Consider the following 25,941-nt stretch of genomic DNA (forward strand, 5'->3'; position numbering starts at 1 on the left):
GAGATTCGAGATTCCTACTACATTGACTATGAAAGTTTACCATCTCTGAGCATCGGGCGCGGAGGGCACGAGCCAAGGATCTGACCCTCCACCGGATTTTTTTTTAATGAAAACTGCGAACAGAATGTTCTGAAAAGAACTAATATCCTACTTTGTCACAATCAGTGTCAGAGTTACTTTACGACTGGCGGTTTACCGCCAATCAGTCTTGGCGAAGAACCCCTCGAGACTCACGACCAGTAATTTTCTTTTCTTCAGGTGAGCACTTGCGGTTATAGTCCTCATGTAACATCCTCTTTGATGAGCTTTGATGAGAGGACAGGTTAGTCGTTTACAATTGCAGCTGGTCCTCGCCAGCGCAATCATTCCGAGTCCCGCGGGACTCAAGGTCATATTTTACTGTCTCAGATTCGAGACTCCTCCAACCTGGACGGCCAGGTCCCCATATTTACATCCCCCAGGAAAAAGGTGGCCCGGTTATACCCCCAGGCACTGGATTTCCTTTTCGTCGCCACCTACGACTCGCAGGGCTACGGTGGAGCTATTCGACCCCGCCTCCACACTTTGCTGGTCTGTCAATCCCTCAAAGACTGAGAGAATAAGAAGAAGTGGGGGGGGGTTGGTAGTGAGAGACAATAGAATAGGGAGGTAAGAAATTTTATTTCCTGTTTTGAAGGTTCCCAGGCAGTGCCCGCTTGTCCTTCTGGTATAAGCAGAACATATAATCGGATTTATTTATTTATTTTTTATATTACTCTGCAAGAGGTGCATTATAGCAAAATTTTAGCCAATGTTGGGAGGGCTATATTAGGGCGAAATTTTTAGCGTTACCAATGAGAGGGTTACATGTGAAGCAAGCAGTGCAACGTGGAATTTGGGTACCAACTCAGCATTTTCTCTAGGACTGAGGAGAACCACGGAAAAACTTGATCGAATTGTCCACACTTTGATTTCACTACACATTGATTATCTGATACTATACGGACCGCATAGGGAACACCGCCTGCAATTGTTCTTCCTTTGTTGCAAGTCCCTTGTACTGCAGCCCCAGATGATGGGTGAGGGTGATTGTGGAGCAATTGGTTGAATCAAGATTGGCAGGGGAAACCGAAGTACTCGCAGAAAACCTTCCCCAGCGCCACTTTGTCCACCACAAATCCCACTTGACCAGACCCGTGCAGCCGCGGTGGGAAGCCAGCGGCTAACCGCTTGAGCTACGGCGCGGCCTCTACTGGGCAGTTTCCTAGCAACGACTGTCTATTCTGGCTGCACTATTCGGGCTTTCAGGCGTTAATGGGGGAGAGACAGACACACAGACACATAGACACACAGAGCAAGTTCTTCTCAAAATCTTCCTTTTATTTTTCCAAAATAAGGGATGTAGACTAAAAAGGGGGAAATCTAGTAAATATCAACACTAAAAACTGGAGCAGTTTAAAACAGTTCTTCTAGCCTGAATACTCNAGCAGAACATATAATCGGATTTATTTATTTATTTTTTATATTACTCTGCAAGAGGTGCATTATAGCAAAATTTTAGCCAATGTTGGGAGGGCTATATTAGGGCGAAATTTTTAGCGTTACCAATGAGAGGGTTACATGTGAAGCAAGCAGTGCAACGTGGAATTTGGGTACCAACTCAGCATTTTCTCTAGGACTGAGGAAAACCACGGAAAAACTTGATCGAATTGTCCACACTTTGATTTCACTACACATTGATTATCTGATACTATACGGACCGCATAGGGAACACCGCCTGCAATTGTTCTTCCTTTGTTGCAAGTCCCTTGTACTGCAGCCCCAGATGATGGGTGAGGGTGATTGTGGAGCAATTGGTTGAATCAAGATTGGCAGGGGAAACCGAAGTACTCGCAGAAAACCTTCCCCAGCGCCACTTTGTCCACCACAAATCCCACTTGACCAGACCCGTGCAGCCGCGGTGGGAAGCCAGCGGCTAACCGCTTGAGCTACGGCGCGGCCTCTACTGGGCAGTTTCCTAGCAACGACTGTCTATTCTGGCTGCACTATTCGGGCTTTCAGGCGTTAATGGGGGAGAGACAGACACACAGACACACAGACACACAGAGCAAGTTCTTCTCAAAATCCTCCTTTTATTTTTCCAAAATAAGGGATGTAGACTAAAAAGGGGGAAATCTAGTAAATATCAACACTAAAAACTGGAGCAGTTTAAAACAGTTCTTCTAGCCTGAATACTCAAAGCGATCAGTGAAAACCTTGAACGGTTCCTTCAAACGGCTTAAAGTCTGCATGCCAATTTCCTGGCGGCACCGTCGCCTCAGCGACACCCACGGTACAGTATTCTGGGATGTGACGCCGTTTATTCTGGTAGATATTCACTGACGTTTCAGAGGAATGTACTACCTCCATCTTTAGAGTCTAAGGGAAGGCCAAGCAAGTGAAGAGCAAACACAAATTCTCCTTGCTTACTCGGCTTAGTCTTGAACCCTGAAGATGGAGGCAGTACGTTGCTGCATGATAATAGTAATGATTATGAAGACCGTAATAATCATGATTATCATGGTGATGGTGATGACTGTAATTATAATAAAAGTATTGATTTTACTTATGACTACCAACTATGAAAGAATTTCTCGGTGACTGGCCCTAACAGAGGGTACCATCCCGGTACCTTTAATAAGCGTCCTTCAGTAACTAAAATTGTCCCTGTGCTTAATTTGCTAAGCGTCCACGCTACGAAATCCTGTTGGGAGTGAAGACATCGCTCCACCATATTTGACCTCGGCACTAGTTGGTGGTAAGTGGTCAGCTTCACGGCCCGGTCGCTTTAACCCCTTGGAAAACACCGTTTGTACCCAGTGCANGCAACGACTGTCTATTCTGGCTGCACTATTCGGGCTTTCAGGCGTTAATGGGGGAGAGACAGACACATAGACACACAGAGCAAGTTCTTCTCAAAATCTTCCTTTTATTTTTCCAAAATAAGAGATGTAGACTAAAAAGGGGGAAATCTAGTAAATATCAACACTAAAAACTGGAGCAGTTTAAAACAGTTCTTCTACCCTGAATACTCAAAGCGATCAGTGAAAACCTTGAACGGTTCCTTCAAACGGCTTAAAGTCTGCATGCCAATTTCCTGGCGGCACCGTCGCCTCAGCGACACCCACGGTACAGTATTCTGGGATGTGACGCCGTTTATTCTGGTAGATATTCACTGACGTTTCAGAGGAATGTACTACCTCCATCTTTAGAGTCTAAGGGAAGGCCAAGCAAGTGAAGAGCAAACACAAATTCTCCTTGCTTACTCGGCTTAGTCTTGAACCCTGAAGATGGAGGCAGTACGTTGCTGCATGATAATAGTAATGATTATGAAGACCGTAATAATCATGATTATCATGGTGATGGTGATGACTGTAATTATAATAAAAGTATTGATTTTACTTATGACTACCAACTATGAAAGAATTTCTCGGTGACTGGCCCTAACAGAGGGTACCATCCCGGTACCTTTAATAAGCGTCCTTCAGTAACTAAAATTGTCCCTGTGCTTAATTTGCTAAGCGTCCACGCTACGAAATCCTGTTGGGAGTGAAGACATCGCTCCACCATATTTGACCTCGGCACTAGTTGGTGGTAAGTGGTCAGCTTCACGGCCCGGTCGCTTTAACCCCTTGGAAAACACCGTTTGTACCCAGTGCATAGGAGACTGGATGGGCCCCAGAGCCTGTCAGAACGCTGTGGAGCAGAGAAAGATCTCTTGCCTTTGCTAGGAATAGAATCCCAGCAGTCCAGTTTGAGGCCCTTTGCTATACCAACTCCCCCGCCATTTTAATACATACAGAAATTAGACACGTTTAAGTACTCGCGTAGCCGTGTAGTACACATACACGCGCGCAAACAAACACGCTACCTGAAATACAAGGTTTATGTACCACCAGCGTTTGCAACAGACTGCACTTAGGCCTGTGTGTTTTGAAGAATGCTCACAATAGTAACTATTGTTTTTCTAAATAGCATGAACCAGTTGGATAATGAGCCTGCGCAATTTGTTGCAATTACGGGAGCTTTTAACAACCAATAAAGCAAAAACACACGATGAAGTGTGCAGATCAAACGTGGAATTATGTTAATAAAATAAAATAATTTTCAATGCTTGTAAATTCTTACAAATGCGTCAAGAGCGGGTCTCCGTGCAACGCAAATAGACCTATGGGCCTATTTATATTTGTTTTATCTCTCTTTTGAAGTTCCTTACTTTAATTGTAATTTATTGCCTGCCTGCAGGAAAGATGGCTGCCAACAACGTAAAAGTGCAGCGTTAACTAATAACGGCCAGCATATGGTATCTACGGTTTCCACATTCATCATGAGTGGTAACTACTTGCATAACTTATGTTTGAAACTTTTTATTCGGTACTTTGTTGTCTATTGTGAAGTAGATACAAGCAATGATGGTTTTCATATAAAATATTGGAATACACCCACATATTCATTCTCTTCGAAATTGTGGCCACAAAATTTTCTCTCTGCCTTAACAATGCATTACGTGTTTCGTTCGGGTAATGCTTGCCATCGTTTAGCACGGAAACATTATCTTCTCGTCTGATATCTAAAAACGCGAAAATTAAAATCTACAAAATTATAATTTTGCCTGTGGTTCTATATTGGTGTCAAACTTGGTCTCTGACATTACGGGAGGAACATAGACTGAGGGTGTTTGAGAAGAGAGCGCTGAGGAGAATATTCTGACCGAAGAGAGATGAAGTGACGGGAGGTTTGAGAAAACTACATAATGAGGAGCTTCATAACTTGTACTCGTTTTTTTTTCCTGTGGCGCTACAGCCCCCATTTTGGGCCTAGGCCTACCTCCATGAAACTCTCCATTTCACTTCGGTTTACTAGATCTTACACATACGGTAGGACTCCTTGGGCGAGTGATCAGCTCGTCGCAAGGCCTCTACCTGTAGACAAACACAGAAAAACGCACACAAACATCCATGCCCTGAGTGGGATTCGAACCCACGATCCCGGCTTCCGAGCGAGCGAAGACAGTGCACGCCTTAGACCGCTCGGCTACCGTGACCGGCTAACTTGTAATCTTAGCCAAGTATAATTAGGTCGATAAGGTCAAGGAGGATGAGGTGGGCAGGGCATGTAATAAACATGGGCAAAATATTAATGCATACAGGGTTTTGACGGGAGAAACCAGAAGGAAAAAGAACTAGACGCAGGTAGGAGGATAATATTAAAATGGATCTTGGAGAAGTAGGCTGCCGTGGTATGGGCTTGATTAATGTGGCTCAGTATAGGGACCAGTGGACGGCTCGTGTGAACACGGTAATAAACCTTTGTGTTTCATAAAATTTTGGGAAATTCATGAGAAGCTGAGCTACCGACAGCTTCGCAAAAAGGACATGGCTCCATGTAGTTAGTTACTGGTAACTTCCAGAACTGAAATCTGTAATCCATACACGTTCACAGTGTTTGCTCTCGCGTCTAAATATTATTACTTTCAGTTGCATTTCTGTTGATACGAAATGTTCTCCGGGCTGCGCGAATTTCTTTGGAAAGCGACATTGACAAATGTGAAACATACTGTCACGTGTAAGTTTTGAGGTTTTCACGGCGATGACAATGAAGAAANCTGGACACTCACACTCACACACCTTACAATTACTATCGCTTGCAGTGCCACTTGACCTCTGGCCCAATTGTCTAGTACTCAACTTCCGTTCGTGGCCAGGCCCTTTATATAAGGCGCACGCGGACTCAATAGAGGTTCGATCTCACGTGTTTGGCAATCCGTTGCTTCGGGAACGCTCCTTATAGATTACACCGGTAACGTGTTTCGTCTCATCCGTTGTTACTCAACGACAATTCGTTGCTACGATTTGTCGCCCCGTTAACTCCCCAATTTCCACGTATCCGTTGCCGTGGAAGTGTCCGTTCCGAGTGTAGCGGTTGTCGCGGCGATGGACGTAAGGTAACGCGTCACAATACATTGTGTTTACGTTCTGATTGTCGCTTTTATTTCAGTGCAATTTTTTCTCGTGTTACTTTAAAATAACTAACAACTATTGCCATGAAATTATCCGTGCGCTCGGTTAAGCACCACGCTATGAAGACGTTGGTGTATAGCTCCACCAGGAAGTGAGTGGTCGATTTCGCCCCTTTCTGCTTTTCCCCCGGGGAAACAGACCACAGTGTACGTTATGTAGGAGGATGGGTGTGCCCTCGAGTCGGTCTGCGCACTGTGGAGCATAGAATAATCTTTTGACCGTGCCGGGAATCGAACCCTTGTAGCCTAGTCGCTATACCGTTTGAGCTATCCCAACTCGCTCTGTAACTTCCATGTAGTCAGTTATAAAATACAGAACACGATTTTCCAAAATTTCTAACATCACCGTCTCATGTTGATTACCATTCGTTAAGGTGGCACCATGTAGCTTCATTGATAGTTATCAACGTCATGGAGGAAGCAGTTTCTTTCGATGCTGTGGTACTTATCCACCAGACTAAACGGCGTCAATTCCCAGAAGGCAGCAATCTTAATGGTCACCCCCGTTTGAACCCCAAATCTCACATAATACGAGTATGTAGTTTCAAACCCTTGTAACCCTATTGAACATGGGGCCTTACGCTTTCAGCAGACTTTTCTGTATTTTGACCTAACGAATCCTAAGTGCAGTAAATGAAGTGAGATTGGCTGTTCTTCCTTTTGTACGATATGTACACTGCATAAAAGCGATTAGGAAGTAGACCTAACCTAGTTCTTGAAATACGTAATTTATTCTGTCTTGTTCAAGACGAAAAACTCTCACATCTTATCTGTTTACGTCACGAAAAGGGATTCCCCGAATGAGTTCCTGTTCAGAAATTCCAAGAACCGAGATCCTAGTCCCCTGGGATGAAATTCAAGCAGAGGAATGATCAACTGTGCATTGTGGTCTAACAGATCCCCTCTCTGTGACTCGCAACTCTCATCACCAGTAGCCCCCNCCGTGTTTCTTGCTCTACGAGAAAGAGCCAGTTATTTAGTTCACAGAGGTTAAGTTATGTCTGTCGGACGCAGCCAAGTGCACGAGTCTCTCTCTCTCTGCTTATAAGACATCTTTGTTTCGTATTTGTGGAAACTCTTATCTGAGAACGAAGCTCCTACCTTTCGTAACCGACATAAAACTTTTGATCTGTTGAGTCTGCTTTAGTTCTTAGGAGCGTGACGAACATATACAATTACTCTTAGGACTCAGAGTGTGTCAGAACAGGTTATCACGTGGCCCCAAGGGAGAAAAAGTAATAGCGATTATGAAAAAGAAATTATAATGAGGAACTTCATAATTTGTATCCTCAAATATTTATAACGCTGGTCAAATTAATGAGGATAAGACGCTCGTGGCTTATAGCAAACGCTGGAAACAAAATAAATGCATACAAATTTTTTGGTAGGAAACTGTGAAGGAAGAGAGAACGTTTGGAATACGTAGGCTTATTTGGGCGGATAATATTAAAATGGGTCTTAAAGTCATAGGATGAAGATTATGGAATTGATTCATGTGGTTCAAAATAGGGACCAGTGGCCGACTATTACGATAATGACACGTTGGGTTTCTCAAGATGGAATTTCCTTACTAGCCCGTAGCGATGGACTCTGCTTTATGGAGATATTTGGTTAGGTACAGCTCACCACAATTCCGTACATTCAGGATCTGAACCTTTAAGCTGTTACATCACAGTTTTCAAAGCATGAAAGTAAAAATATCGCATTACCTTAGCTCCGAAATGGACTTGTCGTCTTCTCACCTGCCGACAAGTTGTTCTGATGCTTCCCAGTCAATACTTGTCACAAGGTTTGCGGCTCTGTCAAACTTCAGAGTTGAAATCCAAATCGGATCTCTAGTACAAGGCACGGCAGTTTCTGCAAACGTATCAAAACGAATCAATTAATAATAATTGAAGAATACTATCTTCTGATGTAGCGGGATCGAGTCCCGATGAGGTCATGGGATTTTTCAATTGATCTAATCCTTCCAGCTGCACTATGGTCTTTGGGGTCTACTAGGCCTCTAACAGAAATGAGTACAAGCAATCTTCCTGGGGGGGGGGGTAAAGGGGGGCCGGTCGGCGCGTAAGGCTGACCTCACCGCCAACTGTGAGTCGACTGTCTAGACTCGACGTCTCACAAAACTATGGGCCTCCACGGCATGTTACATGGATAACTTTACCTGTACTTTACTGTCTTCTGGTTTATAAGGCCGTGTAGTCCGCTAAAGGCTAGACGTTATATACAAATGTACGACATCCTTGAAGCACACTGTGTTAGCCGCTTGCTTGGCTTACCCTTCTACCCTGAAGATGGAGGCAGTATGCTCCTCCGAAATTCCGGCGAGCTTTCACCAGTCAACATGACGGCATATCCTTTGTAGCAGTCATAGAATGTTGCCCCTTTAAGTTTAACTGCTGTAATTCTTCTAAATAATTTATAAATCCAGTTCGTACCTCAGTAAAACACATTACGTCTCCGTACAAAGACCAACCGGTTAATGCTGTTTAGGGAAACAGTCGCTGTTTATTGTGAGAACCATACGGAACACATAAATACACTGTGGGCAGAATGCAGAGTTTTGGTATGTTCAAGCAGGTGGTACATTTTGTTACCACTGGGCTTTAAAAAGTTAATTGTCATTGATAAAGCAACTGCGGCGTTGCCTTTACCATACACACAGTTGAGTGCACATGTCACGCCTGATGAGCATGGCGTATACGGAAAGAATTGATATTTTTAAGTGTATTTGTGTGCTACAGACATATTTGCACAGTCGAATACCATTGCAGATATTTTGCGAGTTACAACGTCGTTCTGTAATCGGTTTCCATTTTATGGGCTGTTTTACGACGCTCTCAGCATGAGGACTATGTCTCATAAAGGGAAGGGACGTGGAAGGAAGCGGCAATGGCCATAAAATCACGCTTATTAAAGCAGGCGTTAGAACAGAACATTCGCTGTTGCATTATACGAGCCGATGTTTCTATAGGACATTCCTTTAGAACTCTCTCCTAATTCCTACTATAAATCAGCTTAATATAACAGTAAAACATATCACATATCTTGCTCATGTTGGAATTCACCAGCAGGTGTTACGTTTCAATATCACTTTTGTGTCTCTTTCACTTTCATATCCGAGCTAGAACTCCCCTGTTTTCCGGGCTGACCTGGCGTAACCTTGACCTTACACTGGTTGCCTAGGTCACCTACTTCGTTATGATCTGCCTTGGTCACGCGGACAACCTGTAGGGTGCGCATGCGAGAAGTCCTTTCCATGTCCTCGGAAAGCAGATCTTCTGTCACTGACGTAAAAAATTACGCATCTGTGTTGACAGGTGCGTAGAAAACTAACATAGAAACTAGAGCGATCATCAGTTCATGTAAGATGGAAATGGGATGGTGATACTGGGGTGATAAATTACTTCTGGCGCTTCAAACATCAGAATAGTTGATGACACGTAATATTCCTTAAACGTTTAAAGGACAGTGATGAATGTGTGAACACAAGGAAACTCTGATTTTTGCTAATAGTTTGTATATGTGTTCGATGTGTGTCCCAGAATAAACAGCTGTTGGGATTTGTGGTATCAAAACCCAGACAATGTGAAATATATTTAGTAAATTCATTCTGTCCGTCTTCAGTGACACTACAATGTTGAGAAGTGTTTCTAAAATTTTCTGTTCACAATTACCCCTTTCTGCATTCCTAAGCGATGTCCATGTAAGTGAACAGTTGCTGACTTTCACCTGCAGTTCGAAATCTCACCGGGATCTGAGTCCAGTCAGGGGGAAATCCAAACACTTGCAACAAGAAAATTGAAAATTTTACCTGTCTCTTCTAAACTACTTGTGCCCTTCATGTAGACCTTGGCCTGTAGACGTCTACAGTTATAAAGATATAGTATAATGGGACACTCTACGCAACAATAATTCTGAAAGAGAGAAAATAAACACTACTGTGTCAACGTTGGTTTTTATTAGCTGTTGGTGGTAACGCTACATGTTTCTATCCTTTCCTTAGGTCATCTTCAGGTGTACAAGAATACTGGTACCAACAAAAAGAAAACAAACTCCATGTTTATAGTCCTCAAGAGAACTATATCGACCGAGCGACCGCCGTTTGTAGGCGAAGTTAGTGTCAAATTTAGCGGATAGAGGGGTGTCGCATGGTCAGCGCAATGACTCCCCACGGCCGTTAATTTCGGTTGTCTCGACCGGACTGGTACTAACAGCTACTAAAGACGAATGTTGACACAGTGATGCCTCTTTTATCTCTTTCAGAATTATGGTTGTGTAGACTGTCCCATTATAATGTTTCGTATGCATCCCATAAAGCCTACAGTTATTACAAAGTGATGCAATTAACGAATTGCAACCAACTATAAAGTTCACAATTGAAAGAGAACAAGAAGAATCTATTAACTTCCTAGATATAACAATACATCGTAATGAAGATAGCTTGCAATTCGAAATATATAGAAAACCCACACAAACAGACATCATAATACCTAACAGCTCGTGCCATCCATTCGAGCACAAATTGTCAGGTATTAACTACTTAATGAATAGACTCCACACATACCCAATAACAGAAAAAGGAAAACAAATAGAGAAGAACACTATTAAAAACATACTACATAACAACGGATACGACACTAACATAATCAAAAGATCGAATCAGACAAAACGAGAACAAAAATCAAACACAAATGACGACGAACAACAACCAAAAACAAAGTGGGCCATATTTACATATAGTACAAAAGAAGTAAGAAAAATTACAAAACTTTTTAAAGACACACAGATAAAAGTAGCATTCCGCACACGTAACACAATAGAAAACATACTCAAACAAAAACCACAATTAGATAAATACAATAAAAGTGGCATATACCAAATGAAATGTGTAGATTGCCCATTGAAATACATTGGACAAACGGGCCGAACATTTAACGCTAGATATAAAGAACATATACATGATATTAGAAATAATAATTGCAATTCCGGGTACTCAAATCACATACTAAATACGGGACATGCATACGGAACAATAACAGACGTAATGGAAGTTGTAACAACGGGAAAAAAGGGTAAACATTTGAATACATTAGAGAAATACAATATATATAAAATAAGTAAGAAAGGCCTACAAATGAATGACACACACATAGAAACATACAATCCCATATTTCAAACTATATACGAAATCTATACAGACTAACGGTACCTCCCTCCCCCACTACCCATTCCCCCTCCAACACCCACCAACATGAAACACAGCACACAATACACCAGACAGCACACGTATTAAAGATAAGCAGCGACACACACAGAGAGCGCCTACACTGAGTAAGTACAAATAACAGTATAAACATATAAGAATAACATAACAAGACATAACATAAGATAGTAACACAAATATTTGTATATTACAGACAACACATGAACAGCGATAAAAACAAGAAGTGGCCGCTGCAGCACCGTAGATATAGGGCATGTACCCTGAAAAATTTTAATTTGAAAAAGAAAGAGAACAAAGATCTTATAGACATTTTAACTTGAATTAAGGTTTAAAAAGTGCTAATTTAAAAATCAAATCGACGCGTGTAGATTAACAAAGATTTTATACAATTAGAAAGACTGGGATTTTTACATTTTTAACAAGCAGTGTAACAGTTACGTGAGTGATACACACCTGATGATGGCCATTTAGGGCCGAAACATGTAGTGTGGAGGAGGAAAAAGAAGTAAAAACTACAATAAAATTGTTGCACTTAAGACGGTATTTGTCCATATATAAAGTGATGCATTAAGAGCCGGTAATACTGACTAGACTATAGACTCGACGACCGATGAAACTGCGTTCCATTACCGACAGGGGCAGACCTTTTCCTCCTCTCGAGAGCGTCCAGACTGCCTCCGTGGCCCACCCAACATATCAAATGGATATAAATGGTTGTTTCCCAAGGGTTAAAGCGGCCTAGACGTGAAGCTGACCACTGACCTACATCTAGCGCCGAAGTTAGTAATTCGTGACGGCATACCTCCATTATCCCACGCATTTTCATGACGTGCGCGCGCACGCATCTTAACCAAGCTCTCCATACCAGAGATCTCACTGCACACGGGACGTTTCTTCCCTTAGCTTGCCTACCCAAAGTTTGACGTAGCCTCGGAGATGATTCAGGCGAAGTGTACTGTACAGTATGACATTCTGGTTTTCTCGTTGGGGGTAGGACCGCCTCTGTGGTCTGGTGGTCAGAGTTCCTGCCTACAGATCCAGAGCTCCGGGTTCGATTCCCGGCGCTACCAGATTTTCTGAGAAGTAGTGGGTCTCGAACGGGGTCCACTTAGCCTCGTTAGGATAACTGAGGAGGTATTTCAAGGGAATAGCTGCTCCGGGCTAGAAAAACGAGATTAACGGCCGTGGGGATCCGTTGCGCTGTCCACGTGACATCCTCTATCCGCAAAATTTGGCACTAACTTCACCGACAGGCGGCGATCGCTCGGTGGGTATAGTTCGCTTGCGGACTACAGGCCACGGAGTTTTTATTTTGGGGAATGGGGTGAGACTGAATCCACTTGGTAGGTCGGCCACTAATTGGTGTATTATATCGGTCCCAGATGATAGACGAGTATGGAGCATTTGGTTGAATGACAACTGGCAGGGGAAACTTTGTCCACCACAATTCCTATACAGCTGGACCTGGGCTCGAAACCGGGCCGCAGTGGTGGGAAGCCGGCGGCTAACCGCCTGACGAATCGCTTTGGCTCCCTGCGTCCAGTCTCTTGACATGTCGCCAGTGGCTCACTAGAAGTGGCGGCGTGCTGCCGACTTATTAGGCTGGCGGGCCCAGTAATATGCAGTGCGCAACTATCCCGGCCGGCTTCTTGAGGCAACTAACATTCCAAGCACACCTGCAGCCTCTCGTTGGCGGCGTCGGCGGTGGAGGCTACAGTCTGGCTGTCGGACCTTGAGGCAGCGCGACCCCTCCCACACCCACACCACCCACGGTACACTCGTTGCCTAATCCTCCACACAGAATCACGAAATGGAGCCCCAATCTGTGGGACACGACGACAGTTCTGACAGCCGTACAGGGCCCACTTCCTTCAGTTATTTTAGCACGCTGTTAGTGGCACTTTTGTTTAGTTTCTTGAGTGGATGGGGTGGGAGTGAGTCCACTGGATGCTGTGGCCACTAACTTGCCTATTGTACCAGCCCCGGCTGATAGGTGAGGGTGATTTTGGAGCAGTCGGTGGAATGGGAATTGGTAGGGGAAACCGAAGTAGTCGGAAAAAACCTGCCCCAGTGCCACTTTGTTCACCACAAATCCCTCATAACCTAACCTGGGGTCGATCCCGGGCCGCCGCTGTGAGAAGCCGGCGACTAGGCGCCTGAGCTATGGCATTGCCACGCTGTCGATATCAACACTACACGGCATGGAATGAGGGAACGGGGGGTGTATTGGAAGGTATTTGGACAGAAGCGACCTTCACTTGTTCGCAGTATCATCCTGGAATTTATGTGGAGCAACTGAGGAAGACCATAAAATATCTCAAGGTAGCCGGTGTCCCGACCAAGATGCGAACCGAACGTTACCGCTAAGTAAAATCTCCGCGAGGACCCTCTTACAAACGCGATTGTTATTAATTACGTAATAGACGGCAAAGCTAACCTGTGTTTAATTACGCACCACGCCATGAAGACGTATGAGAAGCAGAGGTATAGCTCCACGCATTCTTAACCTTCGTATTATGTGGAGGTGAGTGATCGTTTCACGCCTCCGCTGCTTCCCCCCCCCCAATTCCCCCGAATAAGGAGCCCCCTCTACTTTCTAGACATGAGAGTGGCTGGGTTTGAGAGTCCGTCAGGATTTTGTGCAGAAAGATAAATCTCTGTCCCTACCGGGAGTCGAACCGTGATTTCTGGGTCATGTGTCTGAAGTTAAGAATGTGTTGAGCCTTACCTCAGACCTCCCAAACACCTTCATGACGTGAGGATAAATTTACCTTAAAAACAATGCGTTTGAACGTGCTCTCGAATGGTTCCAGTGTGAACAATCGAATAAACGCTAGTGTAGTCCGTCAACCGACGTTTCGGAAGAACATGTCGCCACCATTTTTCAGTTTCGAAGAATAAGCCAAGCAAGAAACGGCGTGAAGAGGGTGGCAGGCAGAGAGAGTAGAATGGACATTCGGGTCCATGAGACGCAGCTGCGCGACTGTAAGCTGCCTCGTGTTCCAGCCTCAAGCGGTCACATTGCCCACATATTCCGCGGCGCCTACAGCCTCCAACCCAGTGGGTGAGGGCTAATATTTCCGTAGGTGAAACCGTCCGGGAAGTGACCCTGACAATTCAGTATTGTTCTGAGCCGTATTCTCTCGCCATTATCACGTGATCATTTAGCAGGGTGAAAAGTTATCTTACTTAACTCACATGGGTGTTGGAATGGGTCAAGATGTAAAGAAACAGATGCAAAAGCGAAGTTGTCCCTTTGATTAATTCGACACCATATCATGAAGACTTAATGGCGGAGTGGAGTCATAGCTCCACGCATTTTAACGTTGACCCTAGATGGAGGTGAGTGGTCAGCTACACCAACTGTTTACCCCCATGGAAGGAACCTAGCTGCACCCCAGAGTTAGTCTAATTGCTGTGAAGGAGATAAAAATTCCCTGTCGGGAGTCGAAGGCAGATCCCTCCATTGTCAAGAGCGTAGCCGAGTCTGTTATCCGGTTCTGTATGGAGTCTGTGGAGAAGAGAAGTTTCTCTGTCCTTGCGGGTAATTGAACCTCAATTCCTCGGTCATCCAAACTATAGCCTAGTCACTGTACTACCTGAGCTATTTGGTTGATGATAGTGTGGAGAGGATACAGACAATTTTCCACTGCACAGAATTGAACCCCTATTCCTCGGTTGCCTAAGCCGTAGCCTAGTGAATATAATTACTGAGATGTAAGGAAAAAGAAAACATGATTGTGTCTGTTGGACCCGTCTGCCTCGCTTTCAGAAGGTTTAGTAATAACTTGCGTCATTGAGCAGAATAATTTAACGGTTCCACATTGCCATGCCAACTCCGCGGGACAGTCTTCCTTTAGAAGCTAATAGTCGCTCCATTTTACAGAACACAGAAGTTCAATGCCGTGTTCACAAGAGCCCACCAGTAGGGCAGTTATGAAAAACATACTCCGTGGTTTGAGTCCGCAAGCGAACTATACCGACCGAGAGACCGCCGCTTGTTGGCGAAGTTAGTGCCAACTTTAGCGGATAGAGAGTGTCGCGTGGTCAGTGCAACGGATCCCCACGGCTGTTAATCTCGATTTACTTGACCGGAGCCGCTATTTCCTTGAAATAGCTCCTCAGTTATCCTCACGAGGCTGGGTGGACCCCGTTCCAGACCCACTACTGCTCGGAAAATCTTATAGCGCCGAGAATCGAACCCGGACCTCTGGATATGTAGGCAGGGACTCTGACCATTAGACCACAGAGGTGGTCAGTAGGGCAGTTATAAGCCAGATTAATCCAGTCCACACCCTCTCACACTACTTGCATATTATTGAAGTCGGTAATGGATCGTTACGTCACCATCAGTAAGTTCGCTCATTCATCAGTTGTTCTACAGCCCTCTGCTGGGGCCTTGGCCGATGTTTCAGTTACGTAATCCCATACAAAGTACGTAGGACTCCTTGGAGGAGAATCAGCCTGTCGCAAGGTTTTCTACCTACACACAGAACAAACGCACACAGACATCTATGTTTGAGTGGGATTCAAACCCACGATCCCAGCGTCCGAGCGATCGAAGACAGTTCATGCCTTAGACCGCGCGGCCACTGGATTATATCTTCAATGCACGACGGGGACATGACTCGCCATACCGGAGATTTTGTTCAACATACAGACGTTTTCTTTCCGAAGGTCGCCTCCTCGAGGCATGAGTTCTCTAAGCAGTGTTCTAGTCAAAGAATAGGATATACTGACTAAACCGTTGTGGGACGCTGAATGGTGCCCCTGTGCACATTGCGCTGAGCCCCACACCACGTAACGCTACGGAGAAGTGGTGTCAGGTCATTGTTAACCTCGGCACTAGACCAACGTGAGTGGTCAGCCTCACGCCCCTGCCACGTAACCCCCACTGAAACCGCCTCCAGTGCCCATTGATAAGGGAGTGGGTGAGCCCTAGAGTCGGTGTGAGCGCTGTCGAGAATATATCTTGCTTCTCCCTGGAACCGAACACCGATTCTCTAATTTTCCAGCCCACAGACTAGTCGCCCTACAGACTGAGCTACCCAAGACATTGTTGTAAATTGGGAGTTTGGTATTATATCGGAAGTAACTGCTATCTGGTGATTGGTGGATCTCATCGTCACGTGGTCTGTCGGTGTCGCTGCACCCGTTACCGCCTTACTTCCTCACGAGGGCATGTCGAAACCTCAGTCTGCGAACGAGGCACGCGGTAGCGTAGGTGGTTGAGGCACTATGCTGCAAGCCGGAAGGTCGCGGATTCGATTCCAGTTGAGGTCACTGAATTTTTCAATTGATTCAACCCTTCCAGCCGCACTAAGGCCCTGGGGTCGACTCAGTCTCTAACAGAAATGAGTACCAGGAATCTTCATGGGGGTAAATGGCGGCCGGAGTGTAAAGCTGACGACCCCGACGTTTCACAACCCTATGGGCCTCCACGGCCTGTTACATGGATACCTTTACGTTTTATCTATGAAATGAAGAACAAGGAGTTCTTGCAGCCGACGTATAACATGTCACCTGCAGGAGCTCCTTGTTCCATACAATAGTAATCCCGTTTATGGGTTGAGCGGTGGTCTATTCATTGGCTTATTACACACAAACGAGGCCAGATTCGAGAAAAATGTAAACGTTAGGCTTACCCACTCGACAGTACAGCAAGATTTAACTTACTGGCCGCGCGAAAGAAGGATAAACGTAACGCTGTAGCCATGGGAGAGAAATACATGCAGAATTTTAGCGGGAAACCCCCAGAGCAAAATGTCAACTTGGGAGGACGATTCACAGTGGATTTTAAAGAAACGGCGATGTGGATTGGATGCGTCTGGCTCACGACAGGAATTAGTGGTGGGTTTATGTTATCATGATAATGAACTTTCAGGTTCCGTAAAATGCTCGGGATTTCTTGAGTGTCTGAGCAATGGTCTCTCAGAACGTACGTTGTTCGCTGGACTTAGGTATATCCAATATACATATTATTCTTCAGGTTCTCCCATATGATGTTTTCCCTTCATAGTTCCCTACTAAAATGTGGTATATATTTCCAATCTCTCTTACACGTCCTAAAGGAGCCGGAATAGCTCAGTCGGTATAGCGACTGGCTACGGAATGGACGGACCGAGGGGTCGGAGTTCGAGTTCCGGTAAGGTGAAGAATTTTCTGTCCTCCGCGTCGTCTAGACCGGCTCTGGGGTCCACCAAGCCTCCTATAAAATGGGTACCGGGGGCTCATTCCCCTGGGGTAAAGCGGGCGGGACGTGAACCTGACTACTTACCTCCAACTAATACTGAGGCCAAGAAAATATGGATCTATACATCCACTCCCCCATACGCCTTCATGGTGTAGTGCTTAATTAGTTAAGCACAGGGACATCTTTACATAAACGTGCTACATACCTCATCTGTATAATGCTCCCTCATTGAATCATCCTATACTCTGTCTAAAACAGCTCTGAAGGGACGTAATACCGTTAGAGGCAAAGTCCTGTCGCTACTTGAAAACAATGTAGTGACAGTGCAATGATGACGTAACGATCACGTCATTCTCTGGTGGTGACGCGCGGACAGAAATACTTTGGACACAGAATACTGTGAAGAGCTTCCGATTTCATAGTTTTTCTATTACCTCTTTCTTCCTTTCAGAGTTCTGATCAGATCTCAGGATTCAGTGTTTAGAATGGGGATTTTACCTTTGTCGAGCCTTACTGTGGAGCCTTAATTATTGTCTTCTGTCCGATAATACAAGTGCAGTTAATCTGAAGACTATGACTGTTAGGTACTTGTTTGTTTAACGATACTGTCAGTAACTGAATTGTGAGCGTCCTCCGTAGTCTAGAGGTAACGTTCCCACCTCATGACTCGTAGTACGCGGGTTCAAATACCCGGCGGAGTTCGTCGAATTTTTAAGGGCGGAAAAATTCAGGGAACAAGTCCTCCGGGAGGAACTTTAAGCCGTGGGTCCCGTGTCGTAGCTTTACGGCACGTAAAAGAACCTCATATTTCCAAAGGAAGTCACTGAGCCAAATTAACGGACGTTTCCCGCCCAACAGCAATCTCTAATACCTCCGGTAGATGGGGGAAGCATTATATATACCTCTCAGCTAGTAGAGCCGGTCTCGCTGGCTGGGCGGGACTGATGGTAAGCACCAGTACCGGTAGGATATAGAGACTGGTAGAAATCATAGAGGGAAGCACAATGGACCAATACAGGTCTCAGTGCATGGGGAAACCCACCCTCTCCACTAACTAACTAACTGAATTGTGGGGTGAGAGTGAATAATGAATTGGAGAGGATGTGATTGTGGTCACGTTTGGGTCACTATGCCGGCATTTGCCTCGAGAGACTGAGGAGATCCACGAAGTGTCTCAGTATAACAGATCTCTCAGTCTAGAAGCTTTGCCGCTCAGTTTTATGCCGTGTTTTAATATTACCCATAATTTACCTCGATGAATTGTTGAATATATAAGAAACTACTGGTTTCAAATCTGTTTTCTAGATTAGAATTAGTGAATCAAAACGACGTCCTGAACGCTCTAGAAATTCGCTCTAGTTCTGAGGTTTGTTACGGACCTGACTGTTAACGTTGCTGGCTTCTGGAATATGACGATACGGAGTGTGGTTTCGGTGAAATGTACTGCCCGCAACTTAGGTCTTTTACCCTTTTACCCTGAAGATGGGAGCATCACGATCCTCCGAAACATTGATAACGATATTCCAGGAAATAACACATCGTAGATCAGATGACAGTACTCAACAATATATTTACAATTTTATTGTACGTAATAATGGGATTAGGCAGTGTGTGTGGTAAAGCCGGTAGCAGCAGTGGCTAAAAACTAGTTGCTTCTGCAGCGACCTGACTCTCGGAAGATACGGAGTGGTAATAATGGTGGCTTCACCAGATACGTGGGAAAATTAATGAATCTTAAATGTCTATGTTACAGAGGTTGTGAACCGTAAACGCATCCTTAGTTTCCCCTTCCATGCTTGTGGGTTTTCATGCTGCATCACAGCGCAAGTTCAGCTACGTGTCGAGTTATGCTACAGCTTACAGGTATCTGCCAGCTCATAAAATTGTGATATGATTTTTAAATAATATTGTCACGCGATAAGTGCCTATAGAGGGGATTTTGAATTAGTTACTAGATTTATGACACACAACTCGTGGCTACACTTTACAAATTACCGTCATACACAGACTAGTGTTCTCAGTCGCTGTCTTCACTGCGCTGCTTGGTCACCTGTCCCAACAGTGGACGTTTCTCTGCTTCCGGGCTCACGTCCTCTCAGGCTGGCGACCATCTCACACCAACCTCCTACTCTTCTAACTGCCGTCTCAAGACTTTCTCGTAATGGCAGCTGGTACGCGTTATATAGCCTCGGCACGGACAGCGCAGAAAACATCGTTTCCATTATTGTGTGTTCTCTCTTTGCCGGGGAAGAACATCCTCAGAACTGTTTCTCAGCAACGGCTCTTCTACTGTCGCCTGTTTGCACAGCTGTTACTTGGAAATGGGTCTACTCATCACAGTATTATAATGCATCTTAGAGAAGTGGGATGGGGCGGTGTGGGCTGGATTGATCTGGCTCAGGATAAGGACCAGTTGACGGTTTTTGTGAACACGGTAACGATCCTCTGAGTTCCATAAGTTTTGCGAAAATTCTTCAGTAACTGAGCAACTGGTGACTTCTCAAGAGGGACTCAGCTGCACAGTCGGTCAGTTGGCTAGTTTGATATTGATTAAAAATAATTAAATAATGTGTCTAAAGGCGCAGCAAAGTTGTGCCATCACGTACTTAAACACTGTGCCATTAAGACGTGTGAGGGAGTGGAGACATAGCTCCGCGCCTTCTTAACTTTCACGCTATGTTGAGGTCAGTAGTTAGCATCATGAGCCGGCCAGATTACCCCCGGGGAAAGAGCTTCCCCCGTTAAAATTTGGTAGGAGGCTGAGTGGGCCCCAGAGGCTGCCCGGATGCTCTCTGGCTGCTGGTTCGCAAGGCAAGCGATGTCCACTCCGTTGCGAGTCGCACAATTACAGCAGCTGAGTAGAAGAGCGCCGTCCCGTGGAAAAGCGGAGCGGGTTGATGTGATGTCACGCAAAGAATTTCCGCGGGCGGAGGCTAAATGCCTACTACACGCATCCTAACGCTGCAGTTAAAAGATAAATTGAGATACCTCGAGGCTCCACAAAGGGACCTCGCCCCGTACGAAGAGGGAGACACTAATGGTTGCCTCCTGAGAGCAGACTCCGAAATGAAGGCCAGTCAACGGCAAGATTTCAAATTAAACAAGGCAGGAAAGAAGCATTCCTAATTGCAGTATAGGCTGTATATTTTTTAAAGTGGCACTTCACGATTTTACACATTTGATTGGATCTGACGTTGGTTTAAACTTTTGAGGCCCAGTGTGGTTATTATATGCACCATATGTTTTAAAGTTTAGAAAACTTGGTGTATCATGGGTTTCGTGCGGTTTTCAGAAATTATATATATTATTTCCCTAAGCAGCATTAACCCTGATGTTCATATAATATATATCTTTCAGTTCTTACCTCACAGAAAACGTATTCCATCTTTTTAATGGAGATGGAATAAGTTTTCTGTGAGGTACGAACTGAGACGTATATACTCGTATTAGATGAACTTCAGGGTTCAGTTTACGGGAATGTCATCAATAAAAAGTCATTTCAAGAGGTTAGCGAGGACATTGTACCAGAAATCGGTAACCAGCGAAAACAGTCAGATTCAGGCACTAGGACACTACGATCCCACTGGTGATAAACATTTGCGTCCCTTATCCCTGCTTGCAAGCTCTAAGATCTCTTTACAGGTAAGCGGATGATTGAAACTCCCCAAACGCCCAGTACGCCCGCGGCCACATCGACCAATCACTACACCTATGCTGGACAAGAAAAGAAGATGTGATTAAAAAAAAAAAGAATTGTAATCATAAAATCCTGTCATTGGATGAGCAACAACCCTTTGCCCCTCCACAACAGTGATTTAAATTTGTCAATACTTGAACAGTTACAACCTTTTATAAATGTGATACACAAATGTGTTTGCTCCTTATCCAAAGTATGCAAAAAAAAAACTGTAGAAAAACAAATGTAAACTTTTGAAATAAAGGAACAGGACACACAGGGTCTAATGTTAGGGTTCGCGTATTTAAGCCGGACTGCTGGCTAGAAGTCAGTTTGTATCCGGAAGGTCCTGAGACCGGCCAGCTCGACCAAGGTTTTCCGTGGTTTTCCTCGGTACTAGAGCAAATGCTGAGTTGGTACCCAATTCCACGTTGCACTGCATGCCTCACATGCAGCCCTCCCATTGTTAACATCAAAATTTCGCCTTAATATAGCCCTCCCAACGTTAGCAAAAAAATAAATAAATAAATAAAAAAAAAAATCGATCATATGCTCTATCTTTACCAGAAGGACAAGCGGGCACTGCCTGGGAACCTTCAAAATCGGAGATATAGTTTCTTACCCCCCCCCAATGTAGTGTCTCTCGCTACCACCCCCACTTCCTCTCTCTCTCTCTTTGTTTTTTTCAGGGTTCAGAGATGACTGCCATAAAAACGGACCAATATTTGGACATATTAGTATGAAAATTAACGTCATAAATATGTCCTGTATGTCTGTCATACAAATAATCATTTAACAGCGTATTATTATGCTTGACATTAATTCAGATTGTCAAAAAGATAGCACCTAAGGTAGGGAATCTTTATGGGAGTCAAGCATTACTTCGTTTGCCGCACTGCTTGCCGGAAGTCGGTATGTAATAGGTACCTCAAAACAAGTTTCGTGGTCTTCATCCTCGTTCAAACAATTGTTGAAGTCTTCCTCAAGTTCCAAGTTGCTACCGCGCGCTTCTCATGCAACCCTCCTGGTTTAAATTCATCTAAATTAATCCCATACGCTGAAAGGTCATTAAACCTTTTTTGTTTAAATTATACAATTTGACACTAATACACAAAATCAAATGCCTTGGCACTCGTTCAGGCCACTATTTCTAACCATCTTAACCCTTTCACTTTCACGCTGCCCTTATCACAGGGACGAGTGGGCAAAGCATACGTTCCTTGTAAAAAAATTATGCTTTTCAACCCAAAATAACGCCTTCTCCTACTTTCTCCGTGACTTTCAGTTTCACCTTCACAGGCCTGTTTAGCTCTCTCTCGCCCAGGATTCAAAGTGTTGCTGCAAATAGAACAGCAAATTAATTTCGAGACGCAAAATCATGCTAACTTGTAAAATCTCACCACTGATACCACGCTGTAGAAGCATGAAGTTGTGCCCTTTTGTAGGGCTTGTTAGATATTTAATCTTACCGAAAAACTTTTCATATAAGCAACAGGCTTTACGTTAGTTGTCACCGATAGTAGGACGTGTACTTTATGCTACGTAACGATTGTACGTATGGTGATCCTTTTGTGATAAATTTAAGCAGTATGAGCGGTCTGGCTGAAATATTTTCTGTGAAATTTGTATGGTATTGTACATTACAGACATATCAACTGTGTCACATTCACTAAACACTTAAGTTCGGATTCTTCCGAAAAACCTCGCCAGTTGAGTCATTTTATTAAACATCCTAGGAATTATTTAAAGAAAAAATCGTGAAACATACACTTGCTTTGTGTCAGGGGGCAAATTTGTAATGTGACATGGAGATCCGTTGCTACGTAACAGCTGTATAAACAGGCGACAGTAGAACAGCCATTGCTAGGGAACATAACTGTGAACACATTGTTTCCCCAGGCACCGAGTGAACACGCAATAATGGAAGAGAAGTTTTCTGTGCGGTCAAGCTTACGACCGTTCACGTGACTAAGCTGCCGTTGGAACATAAGATACGTATGATAGGCATGATCAACTTTGCTAAGCCTGGACTGGCAGAGGACTTGTATATAGTTCACAAGTAAAAATGTCTACAACTTGCTATAAGTGCGATACGTACACTTGACAAAAGGCCCAACATATTCATATGAGATAAACCCATACTCTCGTCAGAGAGGATGTTACGTAAGGACTATGATCGCAAGGGTTCAGTTGAAAAAATCTCTGATCGTGTTCCTCAGGGGGCTTGGCGCCAGGACGAACTGATTGGCGCTAAACCGCCAGTCGTAAAGTAATTTTGACTTTAAGTTGTTGTCGAGTTAATAGAGAGCTGGGTAGCTAAGCCCGGGGGCAGTTCGGGAACCCAGATGAATGGGAACGCCCGCCGTTAGAAGCCGCTACCAAGCAACGACTAGTGAAGACTAGGAAGACTTTATGCCGGCTGTAGTTACAATGATACTTGGAGTGTGTAACTCAGTTAGACTGTCGTAGTTGTTTGTAGTTAAGTGTGTAAGTGTCCAATAAATCCCATTACCAATGAAATCCCCTTCTCTTGTCACTTGACAGTATCTTTAATGCATTTATTTATATTCGTGTAAGCCTTCAGCTTCTCTGACTTGTTCACGATGAACCTGGTGGGCGTTTTTGTTGTAAATTTTCATTGTGATCGCATCAAATCTAAACCTTGTTTATTTTTTCAAGAACTTTAGAGTGACGCAATAACCTTTTCGGTTTACACACCTCAGGAATGTCCATAACTAGCTGATCCGAGAATGACTGTGAAATTTAATGAATTGCCTCGTAATTGAAGTCGAAGAGATTCAGCTTACTTACTTACTTACTTACTTACTTACTTACTTACTAATGGAGCAGAACATTTCTTGAGGATTCGCCAATTCTGCAGCTACTCAAGAAGTTCCCAGCATTTTATGGAACCCGAAGGTTCATTACTGTGTTCACAAGAGCCCTCCACTGGTCCCTATCCTGAGCCAGATCAGTTCAATCCATACCATCCCATCCTATCTCTCTAAGATTCATTTTAATATTGTCCACCCATCTACGCCTTGGTCTTCCCAGTGGTCCCTTTCCTTCTGGCTTTCCCACCAATATCCTATACTCATTCCTCATCTCCCCCATTCGTGTTACATGCCCTGCCCACCTCATCTTCCTTGACTTGGTCATTCTAATTATACTTGGAGAAGTGTACAAGTTATGAAGCTCCTCATTGTGCAGTTTTCTCCAACCTCCCGTCACTTCATCTCTCTTCGGTCCAAATATTCTCCTCAGCACCCTGTTCTCAAACACCCTCAGTCTATGTTCCTCCCTTAATGTCAGAGACCAAGTTTCACACACATATACAGGTAGAACCACAGAAAAAATTATAGTTTTGTATATTATTCAGCCTACGGGTGGCTCAAGTGATAAAAGTGGTCTTATACATCACACGTCTGAATAGTTTGATGTTAATCACTGGACCAAGCCACTAACTACCCGGTAGTCGCAACTAACACGCCGGGTTGATGTTGTAGGTATAGTTCCACCATTCTTGACCTCCGTATTAGATTGAGGCAATTGGTCAGCTTCACGCCGCGGCCGCTTTAACCTGCACAAAGACCCGCGATTAGATAGGAGGCTTGGTGAGCTCCAGAGCCGGTCTGGACGCTATGGACAAGAGTAAAATCTCTCGCCCTAACCGGGAATTGAATCCTGGTCGTCCTGCCCCTCGCTCTAACGGTTGAACTGTCCCGGCTCACCGTCCAGTTGAAAACGATTGAGAATAGACGTTCCAAGAAACCGTTCAAAGTAAACGTTGTTGATGAGAATGGCGACAGTAGCGAGACCGTTGTTGGCAGATCTACTAGTACTACCTGCATCTAGTGCGTGCTGTGATCTTTCGGCGCACTGTGTTCCCGTATTCTCACGCAGCACCGTAATGTTTTTTTGTTTTAAGTATAGATGCAACTACATGACTTTGCGGGTGGAAAAGGCGAGCTGTCACGTGATTGGGGTGAAGTCACATAGGGGACTCGGAACGCTGTCAAATATCAAGCTTTTGTGAAGTCGGTGATGGAAAGATCTCACTGAAACGGGTCTTAGGTAACTGGATAGATCCAGCTCAGGAAGCAAATATTAATGGCTGGCTCTTTTGTTCCTGCTGCAGTGAAGGCTCGATATTTCTGTTCTCTGCCCCCCAGAAATGTTTGGGCCCACTGTTTTGGAGCTCACTCTAATCAGGTTCCTCCGGAACGTCCGTAAATTTTTACCAGATTACGTGGCGTCACAATCGAGATAAGAGTGATCTTAATATTCGTCACCCCTCTATCACTTCTACCCTGTAGATGGGAGCAACAGGCTCCTCCGAAACGTCAATAATATTCTGCAATACTACACCTTATCACCTTCATTTTCGCCACTCGCTTAGCCAGAGGATGAAGGCAACGACTTCCACCGAAACCCTGATAAATTTCTACCGGACTACACGGCGTCACATCTCGTAAGATTTTAGTATAATGTGGGCGCGCTAAATAAGAGTCTCATTTTCTTTAGGCCGCTTTGTTCACAGTAGACCGCGTATTCATATTCCGCACGAAGTATTGTTTCCACGGATTTAGAAACATAGAAATATGTTCCGACAACCACACGGACGGAGTGCGCTTCTATCATTCCGCTGTTAACAATGATTGGTACAGGAGAGGGGACTCGCGCGTTGGCGCGCAAATCTGTACAATAGGCTTACGTAGGCCTACTCCTTCTGTATTCTCCCGCAAATTTTCCTCCTATAATTCTGGGAATCTGACATTCAGTTCATTTCGCATAAAATGTTCTTAATG

At 44.4% G+C, this 25,941-nt stretch overlaps 1 protein-coding gene across 2 annotated transcripts in view; it reads right to left on the reverse strand.

Moving 5' to 3' along the window:
* The window catches only part of LOC111868277 (early growth response protein 1), a 90,046-nt gene that overhangs the window by 44,540 nt on the left and 19,565 nt on the right, over positions 1–25,941 (reverse strand). The window contains exon 2 of one of the 2 annotated variants that reach the window (XM_023858778.2): positions 7,780–7,894. The gene's annotated coding sequence lies outside the window, so the exon portion shown is untranslated. Of the gene's footprint in view, positions 1–7,746; positions 7,895–25,941 lie in introns of both variants that reach the window. The other variant, XM_023858777.2, reaches the window with a different exon arrangement.

This window comes from Cryptotermes secundus, unplaced genomic scaffold (assembly GCF_002891405.2).
Source record: "Cryptotermes secundus unplaced genomic scaffold, Csec_1.0 scaffold966, whole genome shotgun sequence".
Lineage (NCBI taxonomy): Eukaryota > Metazoa > Arthropoda > Insecta > Blattodea > Kalotermitidae > Cryptotermes > Cryptotermes secundus.